Source organism: Sturnira hondurensis, unplaced genomic scaffold, assembly GCF_014824575.4.
Source record: "Sturnira hondurensis isolate 20B ecotype Veracruz unplaced genomic scaffold, ASM1482457v3 Scaffold0001721, whole genome shotgun sequence".
Lineage (NCBI taxonomy): Eukaryota > Metazoa > Chordata > Mammalia > Chiroptera > Phyllostomidae > Sturnira > Sturnira hondurensis.
The window spans coordinates 174214-184715 of record NW_028074352.1 but is presented as its reverse complement, the minus strand read 5'-3'; the positions used below and the strand labels follow the sequence as shown (position 1 = coordinate 184715).

General features: G+C 38.4%; 1 pseudogene; it reads right to left on the bottom strand.

Moving 5' to 3' along the window:
- Nucleotides 1-8222: 8222 nt before the first annotated feature.
- Nucleotides 8223-8931, bottom strand: LOC118976489 (60S ribosomal protein L7-like; annotated as a pseudogene).
- Between the last annotated feature and the right edge of the window lie 1571 nt (nt 8932-10502).

The following is a 10502-nucleotide window of genomic DNA, read 5'->3' as shown; positions in this document are numbered from 1 at the left end:
GATATGTCCCCTAGAGCAAGGGACACAAAGGAAAGAATAAACAAATGGGATCTCATCAAAATTAAAAGCTTCTGCATGGCTAAGGAAAACAGTATCAAGATACAAAGAGAAGCAACAGCTTGGGAAAACATATTTGCCAATGATACCTCAGACAAGGGTTTAATCTTCAAAATATACAAAGAGCTCACTCGACTCCACTCAAAGAAGACAAGCAACCCACTTAAAAAATGGGCAAAGGACTTGAACAGACATTTCTCCAAGGAGGACATACAGAGGATCCAGAGACACATGAAAAGATGCTAGATATCGCTAGCTATCAGAGAGATGCAAATTAAAACCACAGTGAGATACCACTTCACACCAGTCAGAATGGCTATCTTAAACAAAGAAACAAACAACAAGTGCTGGAGAGGTTGTAAGAAAAAGGGGACCCCAGTTCACTATTGGTGGGATTGCAGACTGGTACAACCACTATGGAAAACAGTATGGAATTTTCTAAGAAAACTAAAAATAGATTTGCCTTTTGACCAGGCAATTCCAATGCTAGGATTGTACCCTAAGAACCCTGAAACACCAATCCAAAAGAACCTATGCACCCCAATGTTCATAGCATCACAATTCATGATAGCCAGGAGTTGGAAGCAACCCAGATGCCCATTGGTAAATGACTGGATCAAAAAGCTATGGTACATTTACACAATGGAATTCTATGCTGCAGAAAGGAAGAAGGAACTCCTACCTTTTGCAACCTCATGGATGGAAGTGGAAAGCATTATGCTGAGCAAAATAAGCCAGGTGGTGAAAGACAAATACCATATGATATCACCGTTAGCAGGAATCTAAACAACAAAACAAACAAGCAAGCAAAATATAACCAAAGACACTGAAATATAGAACAAGCTGACAGTTTCCAGAGGGGAGAGGAAAGAAATTTCAGGGGAAAAGGGGAAAGGTTTACAGGAAGAAATATAAAAGACACATGGACAAAAACTAGGGGGAGTGGAAACCGGAGGGAGGGGTGAGGGCTGGGTGAGTGGGCTGAGATGGCAGTAAAAAAAAACTTTACTTGAACAGCAATTAAAGTAAAATAAAATAAAATAAATAAAAATAAAAAATAAAATAAACTGGATTATACAATAGAATCCCCTGTTGTTCAGCTTATTTGGAAGGTTTCAGTTGCTATTTTTATCAGCAGTTGAAACTTGAATCATAGACACACCCAGGATGATTAAATATGTGCCTACCTGCTGGAGGTGCCATGCACAAAGACTGTTCCAATACGTAGAAAATAGTTGAGGCCAGACAAAGCTCAAATCACCTTTGCTATGTGCTCATTGGCAAGCAGACATTTACACGTCATTTAAAGATTTTTAAGCTTCATTCTGAATATTATCTTCAAACTTGGAGTACCATTTTCTTTAGAAAAAAGAAATTGAAAAGAAATGACCACCCCAAACATTTCATTTTGTTTTCTCTCCTCTCACAGAGCCCATTCCCACCCTGTCAGTCCGGCGGCAGGCAGAAAATTCCTGGTACTGCTAAGGAGCAATTGGAGGAGAATTTAGCAGACGTGTGGACAGGTTACAGGAAATGCTATAAGGAACAGTGCAGTACACCTGGGCTAGTAAGAGACCAGTTACCAGAACCTGGGGAGGAGAGAAACCTGCGTACAGTGGCCCGCTGACTGTAATAAAGCCTTGATAAAATAAAACAGCTCACTTGGGAGTTACCCTGCAAAAAGGGGGGCTGGAATAGAAATACCCCAAACTTCTCCTTTTTAAGTATATTTTATTGATTATGCCATTACAGTCTTCCCATTTTCTCCTTTTTGTCTCCTCTGCTTAGTGTCCCCCTTTCCTCTAGCAATCCCCTCCCCCCATTTTAGTTCATGTCCATGGCCTGCACACATAAGTTTTTTGGCTTCTCCATTTCCCATAGTATTCTTAACCTCCCCCTGTCTATTTTGTATCCACCATTTACGCTTCTTATTTTCTGTGTCTTTTCCCCTACCCTGCTTTCTCCCCTCCCCACTGATAACCCTCCACGTGCTCTCTATTCCTATGATTCTGTTCCTATTCTAGCTGTTTGCTGAGTTTGTTTTGTTTTTTTTATTTTTTACATTTAATTATTGATAGTTGTGAGTTTGTTGTCATTTTAATGTTCATAGTTTTGATTTTTTTCTTAAATAAGTCTCTTTAACATTTTGTATAACAAGGGCTTGGTTATGATGAACTCCTTTAGCTTTACCTTGTCTGGGAAGCACTTTATCTGCCCTTCTGTTCTATATGAAAACTTTGCTGGATAGAGTAATCTTGGTTGTAGGTCCTTACTTTTCATCCCTTTGAATATTACTTTCCAGTCCCTTCTTGCCTGCAAAGTTTCTTTTGAGAAATCTGCTGTCTTATGGGGACTCCTCTGCAGATAACTTTCTACTTTTAAGATTCTCTACTTATCTTTAGTCATTTGGGTTTAAATTATGATGTGTCTTGGTGTTGCCCTCTTAGGATCCAACTTTTTTGAAACTCTGTGCTTCCTGGACTTGTATGCCTATTTCCTTCACCAAATTAGGAAAGTTTTCTTTCATTATTTTTTCAAGTAAGTTTTGAATTTCTTACCCCTTCTTTTCTTTTTCTGGCATCCCTATGATTCAGATGTTGGCACATTTGGAGATGTCCCAGAGCCTTCTGATTTTCTCCTTGTTTTTTTTTTTAATTCTTTTTTCTTCATTCGGTACTGGTTGACTATATTTCTTCCTTATGTTCCAAATTGTTGGTTTGAACCCCGGCTTCCTTCCCTTCACTGTTGGTTCCCTGTGGGTTTTTCTTTATTTCACTTAGTGTAGCCTTCATTTCTTCCCCTATGTGTTTGCTGTACTCAACAAATTCTTTGAACCTCCTGATCAGTGTTTTGAACTCTGTATCTAGTAGGCTGGCTATCACTGTTTTGCTTTGTTCTTTTTCTGGAGTTTTGATCTGTTCTTTCATTAGGATTATATTTCTTTGTCTCCTCAATCTGGCAGCCTCCCTGCTTTGACCCTCTGTCTTGGTGCACCTGTTACATTGTAAGGGGTGGAGCCTTAGTTGTTTGCCAGGGTGGAGCACCCTGCTTTGCCCTTTGTGGCTCTGTATGTGGGGGAGGAGCCGGAGAGGGAACAATGCCACTTACTTGGCTCTCTCCCCATTTTTAGTCACTTCCCCCACTTCCTGTATGTGATTGGTGCCCTTTCCAGCTGCTGCCCTGGTGCTAAATCCTAGAGTGGGTGGGTTTGCATACATTCTAGGGCTGTGCAGGTCCTTTAAATGGGCTCTTCTGCGAGACTGGCAGTTTCTTCCACCACCCCAACCCTCACTGGTTTTTACAGTCAGAAGTTATGAGACTTTATTTTCCTGGTGCTGGAATCCTGAGCTGCACTGTCTGGCCTGGGACCACGGTGGCTCGCACCCCACATAACCCTCCCCATTTTTACTTGTCACATGTGAATGTGGGCCCACCCATTCTGCCAGTTGCTGATGCCACCACTCCCTCACTGCTGTCCTTTTGCTGCTGCCTCTCTGCCCTGGTTCCCAGCTCCACCCCTCCTACCTGTCGGGATAAATATTTCTTCTTTAAATCCTTGGTTGTCAGACTTCCATACAGTTCAATTTTCTGGCAGTTCTGGTTGTATTTTGTTTTGAGGTTCGTTGTGATCCTTCTCACAGTTGTGCAAGGAGGCAAAGCATGTCTACCTATGTGTCCATCTTGGTTGGAAGTCTCCTCTCCTTCTCTTTGACCTCTAGTGATACCCTGCCAAAGGAAGTTGTTGGAAGTTCAAGGAAGTCTATTAATCTTGTTCATAAAGATCAGCCTTCCTGGCACACAGCAAGCTAGAATAGGGTGAGGAGGAATTTAGAGATACATTGGAGGATATTCAGCACACCTATTATTAACATTTTTGCTCATGCTGGGCTTATCATTTAGAATACCCTCATTTTCAGCTGCTATATAATTCTCAGGTCTGGTGTAGGATTCAGTGTATGACCTATTCTTAAACACAGGAGGGCCTCTCTCCTCTGCATTTTTATCTGTACTACTCACACTGATAATTACATATATGTGTATGTGTGTGTATATATACACATATAAATGCATATATATCTTTTATCGTCACTTCAATGTTTCATATATATATGTACACACATATATATATATATGTTTTCTCTTATATCATAAGCTCTGTGGATCAGAATTTATGAGTTACACTTCTTTACCATTTCACAGCACCTAACACACTATTCAGCACAGAATATTTGAAGCAAATTGTAATCTTCTTAATTGCATTCCTCCTTTTATCCCCATTCCCTGTCTGCCCCAGAGGAGCTTATATCTTCATATTACAATGTGGGCACTCAAGGGAAAAATCATTTAAAAGCAGTATTAAAAAGCACAGGAGATCTAGGCATGAGGATTTTTATACCACTGTTTCAGTAGGGCTGTTCCTGAAGCTGGGCAGTGGTGCATGCAGATGGAACTCAGGCTTCCATCTTCAGACACCTACAATTCTTTTTTTTTCTTTTGTCCTCACCTGAGGACATTTTCAAATTGCTTTTAGAGAGAGAGAGAGTCAGGGGCTAGGAGAAACAGAGAGAGAGAGAGAGAGATATGAGAAAGAAACATCAATTCATTGCCTTCTTGTACATGCCCCAACTGGGAATCAAACCCACAACCTGGGGATGTACCCTGGCCGGGAATCAAACCCATGAACTTTTGGTCTACTGGACAACACTCCAACTGACTGAGCTTTCGTGATATATAAACATATTTTTGATCCACCTGAGAAAAATTACAGACAGTTTTTAAGTGAAAAGTAAATGTTAGTTTTGTTTTTTATAAAAGCAACATATACTTATGATGGAAAAATTAGAAAATAAAGATAATGTCACTTTTTTTGAGTGGAAGTTTTTGAGGAGGAGGCAGACAAAGCTTATAAAAATAAGTCAAAATATGAAAAAATGTATACTATTTTGAGGCATTTTAACTTTAAAATATTGGCAAAACTTAAAAAAAATTGTTCAAGTACTGTTGTCCCCATCCCCCCTCACTACTCCCCCAACCCCAACCATCCCCACTTCCCACCCTGATCCCACCCCTGTTTGATTTTGTCTAAGTGTCCTTTATAGATAAAGATAATGTCACTTCTAAAATAGCAGCTGTTGATATCTTGCTTTATATTTTTGAATCAGTTTCTTTATACAAATCAATGTTTTTAAATTTCTTTGCTTCTTTTCCCACTTGAGAATATATACTAAATAATTCCCAAGTCAAGGCCCTGGCTGGTGTAGCTCAGTGGATTGAGCACAGGCCTGTGAACCACATGATCGAGGTTCGATTCCCAGTCAGGGCACATGCCTGGGTTGCAGGCCAGTTCCCAGCAGGGGACTCACGAGAAGCAACCATACATTGATATTTCTCTCCTTCTCTCCTTCCCTTCCCCTCTAAAAATAAATAAATAAAATCTTTAAAAAAATAATTCCCAAGTCAAAAATATGTATTTGTATTTAACAATATTTAAAAATGATTGCAGAATGTTTCACTGTATGGACTTACTACTAGTGTTCCTTTAATCAAATTTTCATTTTTATTTGTTTTTCTGTTTTCAAAAAAATACTAGGTTGTATAACTTGTAGCTAAGTCATCAAGATATTTCCCTGACATTGAAACTGCTACTTCAGAGAGCACACAAATTCAAAAGATTCCAGATATCTCACCTCAGTGGCCCCTAGGAAGTGTTATACTCCTAACAGCAATGTGTAAGATTATTGATTTCCTGACAACTTTATCAACTCAATTTTCTTTTCCTTGAAGTCTTTGACAATACTTTATTTTATTCTTTGATAAATAATAAGGAGAAATATTTTGGTCATTCTTTTCCTTTTCTTATAAATTGCCTTGTTTCTGTATAAGACGGTTGTAGGAAGATGCTGCCTCTGTACTATTAGCTGAAGGTCATGCTGTTATTGCTCTTTGTTACTCAGTTGATGGCTCCTTCTCCAAGAGCAGACCTAAGAGGAGACCTGACAGCTCCTTGCTTCAGTATCTTACACTTAAGTTTAACCTTGACCCTTGTACCAATGACCTCACACATCAGGCTTTCCAGTAACCTGGATCTCTCCATTGGCTTTCCTGTCAATATCGAATTTCTGATTTCCAAACTGTTACTATTGCCAATTTCCTCAGTGCCACCCCAATTCTCCTGGCCTCCAAAATTTGAAATAGTGGGACTTTAAAAAAATTATTTTTCTTTTTTGGACCTAAATAAAATTGAACATGATTTAACAGTTTCTTTGTTCACAGCATCTCACAGATTTTGTTACAACACTGTATATCGACAACTATGACTCTAACCAAAACCTATCACATTCTGTCAGAATGACTTCTCTCAAGTCAGGATTAAAGAGCTTTAAATGTACAAATTTTTAATATTTTAAAATAACTAAATTTATCTGGCACTTAATGGTGTATGTGAACAAATAAGACAGAAAAGATAATTAAATAAAACCATGTACTTAACCTCTGCGGGCTTCTTTACAAACAGTTTCCTCCCTCTCTTTCCCACAGAGGTGAACATTATCCTGAATGTGTCATTTCCCATATATTTCTCATGTATAAAAACACATTTCTCATGTATTTTTGAACTTTAAATAAACAGTATCATATTATATGTATTTTTTTTGTTCAACACTATATTTGTGAGATTTGTCTCAGTGTATTTGGCTGTGGTTTATTCATTTTTTGCTGCATGTTTTATAGTTCACTTTCTATCCTGTTGATAGTTATTGAATTGTTTCCTGTTTGTTACCATTACAGATGCTGCTGCTATGAACACTTGGAACCTGGACACGTTAACAATAGCAAGTCCAAGAGTCTCTCTAGAAGTGGAATTGCTGATTTCACAGTATTCATGCTTCGAATTCATTAAACAATGCCAAACTCTCTTCCAAGATGGTTATGTCAATGTATTTTAAGAAAAGATTTTGAGCCCTGGCTGGGTAGCTTAGTTGGTTTGAACATTGTCCTGGTATGCCAAGGTTGTGAGTTCGATGCCTGGTCAGGAGACCAGGTAAAAAGAATTAGCCAATGAGTGCATAAACATTGGAACAAAAAATTGATGTCCCTCCCTCTCTCTCAAAATTAATAAAAATGTTTTTAATGAAAAAAGAAAAAAATTTGAGGATTCTACTTGTATCACATTCTGCCAATTGTTTTGCCAGACTTGAAAATTTTTATTAATCTGGTATATGAGGTCGTCTGTAAAAAGCCCAACCACTGTTACTATAATGAGAATGGTTTAGTGACATTGATGTAACTTGGCAGCCAAGGAGTGTTTGACTGGAATGTGCATGTGTGAACAATGATGACTTCACTGTACTAGTCAGTGGAGGTGGTAGAAGCCATTGGGTGAACATGTGTACTGTCTGGCTATCACATTCAAAATGACTGAGCAAGTAGAACAATTAATCTGCATCAAACTCTGAGTTAAGCTTAAACATTTTCCCACAGAGTCTATTCAAATGATCCAGAAGGCTGCAGCTATGGGCAACTGGTGATTGGTAGCTTCATCACAATGTGCCTGCTCATGCATCATGTCTTGTGTAGAGTTTTTTTGTGTGTGTGTGTGAAACATCAAATCACGCAGGTGACTCAGACCCTCTACGGCCCAGATTTGGTGCCCTGCAACTTTTAACTTTTCCCAAAACTAAAATCACCTTTGAAAGAGAAGAGATTTCAGATAATCGGTGAGATTCAGGAAAATACAAAGGATCAGCTGATGGTGATTGGAACTCCATGAAGCCCCAAGTTGCCTACTTTGAAGGGGACTAAGGCATCATTGTCCTATGTAAAATGTTTCCTGAACCTCATTCAATAGGTGCTTCTATTTTTCATATTGGCTGGATAACTTCTAAGCAAGACTTGCATATAAAATGGTTTCCTGGTTTTAATTTGCAGTTATCTGGTTATGAATGAGATTTTAATGCTTCTTACATTTATTACCAATTGAGATTTACTTTTCTGTAAAAGTCCTGTTTAATTTTCTCACATTTTTCTATTTTATTTTTCTCTCCTTTTCTGATTAGTTTTTAGGAGTAATTTTTATATTCTAAAGAGTAATTTTCCATTATTTTCAGTTTTAAAGCAGTCACTGTTTATTAACTGACCAGATTACAAAAATAACCATATTAGATAGCTTAGTTCATTGTGCTAAAAAGTCTATTGATGTGGTCTCCCCTGTTACCAGAATCTCTACCATCCATAAAATGAGTGGTCTTTTTCTTCATTCCATCTCATTTAGAAGATAATTTGAAGCATTTTCCAACAACATAGACCTCATGAATTAGATCCTCCACACAGATGGCACCATATTTACCAAAAGATAGAGTAAGCAATGTGTTATCTGTCAGGGCAATTTGTTTTTTGTTGATTTTGCCATAACCACACTTATAGATTGATTCATTTACTATCTTCAGGTTTGGGTACCCCCATGTAATGTATGGTTCCACAGTCCTCAGCATGTTAATCGAAGCTTTGCTGAGCTTAATGAAGGTGCTATTGAATATCTGGTGAAGGTGAAGAAGCTTCAGCACCTTCTGGACCTTTGGGCTCACACCACTGACACTCTGATTCTGATGACAAATGCCAACTTGGGTTCCACAGGTACATGGAAGTTGGCAGATTTTTTTGCATCCTAGCCATTCAAATCTCAGTTCTGTGCATCTGCCTATATTCCTTGTGATAGTGCCTAGATTTTTCATAGATAAGCTTCCCCCATGCCTTTCGAAGAATCTTTTGGGCAAACTTCTTTCTCAGGCAGTTGATCTTCAGTTCCACAAAATTCCTTTGCTTTTTCTAAAAAGTTCCTGGCATAGCAGGAACTTTTTTCTCTTCTGTGTCCTCCATGGTTCCAGCAGGAAAGCAGCTATTTTTTGTGTGAGTGTTAAGTACCTTCTAGTTTGTGGCTTGTCTTGTTACTTTTTAATAATAAGATTATCACTTGATAATCAGGTCTTAATCAGAAGCTGATGAAATTATCAACGTTTACTTAATGGGTTGGGCTTTTTATATATTCCTTAAGAAACACCTTCCTATTCCTGAGACATAAAAATAATTTCTTCCCAAACTTTTGAGTTGTATCTTTTATATTTAAATTCTTAATCTGCCTGAATTGATTTTTTAAAAGATTTTATTTATTTATTTTTAGAGGGGAAGGGAAGGAGAGAGGGAGAGAAATATCAATGTATGGTTGCCTTTCATGCGTCCCCTACTGGGAACTGGCCTGCAACCCAGGCATGTGTCCTGACTGGGAATCGAACTGTGATCGTGTGGTTTGCAGGCCCGTGCTCAATCCACTGAGCTACACCAGCCAGGGCTGCCTGAATTGATTTTTATAAATGAATTTTTATTATGTTACTATTTATGTGTACATCATAACAACCCTCTAGAAGATACTCAATATTTTCCCCTTCTTTTTTCGTTTTTTGATTTATTATTTTTAAAAAATTTTATTTAATTATTTTTAGGGGGGGAAGGGATGCAGTAAAACATTGATGTGAGAGAGAAACATCAGTCTCATTCCCGCCCAGACTGGGGACCAAACTAGCAACTCAGGCAGGTGTCCTGACCAGGAACAAAACTGTGAACCTTTTGTTTTGTGGGATGATGTCCAACCAATTAAGCCACACTGGTCAGAGCTCAATTTGTTACTTTGAACAAAAAATTTTAAATGCTTATTTCAGGCTAAATGTATTTTTCAGAAGCACTCCACAAAACATTCTTTGTCATTGTTTAGATGCTGCATAAGTTACCAAAAGCACAGGAAAGCCAACAGTTTGCCGCAATCGGCATTCAATTCTTAGGTGAATCACTAGATTAGGAGTGAGATAAGCTTTGGGTCATTATTGCAGATGCAGAGATATTTTTACATATTTGACCTGCTAAATAGAAAAACTATATAAAAATTGCCTTGTGTCATCCTTCGAGATCAATTGGATATGCTACACCTTTTGAGGAGGGAGCGTGGTTGTCATTTAATTATCATCTATCATGATCTCTAACTATATAGCAAATCAAGAATTAAAAAATTATGCTTTATATTTCATATTGTATACTTAAGTATGACCTCCTTAATTGAATATGGAGATGTGTGGTAAAAACACAGAGTCTCTCTCTTCAGGTTTTTCAGATCCTAGCAGCTTCTAATGCAACCCTAGGGGAAAGCCAGGGGCTGTCCAATGACTTGGCACCAGAATTAGCCCCCAAACTTGTCTCTGGGCTAGGTGGAGAGGGAGGAAATGGAGGCAGGATGGTAATGGGTAGTTGTAAAACACCTGGAGCTCCCTCTGCTGGAACATGTTGTAAAGGAGCAGAGGTCAAGGAAGTGCTCTTTCTCCAAGGTGGAAGGAATGGAAACAAATGGTCCTCTCTAAGTTAGCTTTGACACTAGGTTAAAGGGAAAGCTTAAAACAACAATA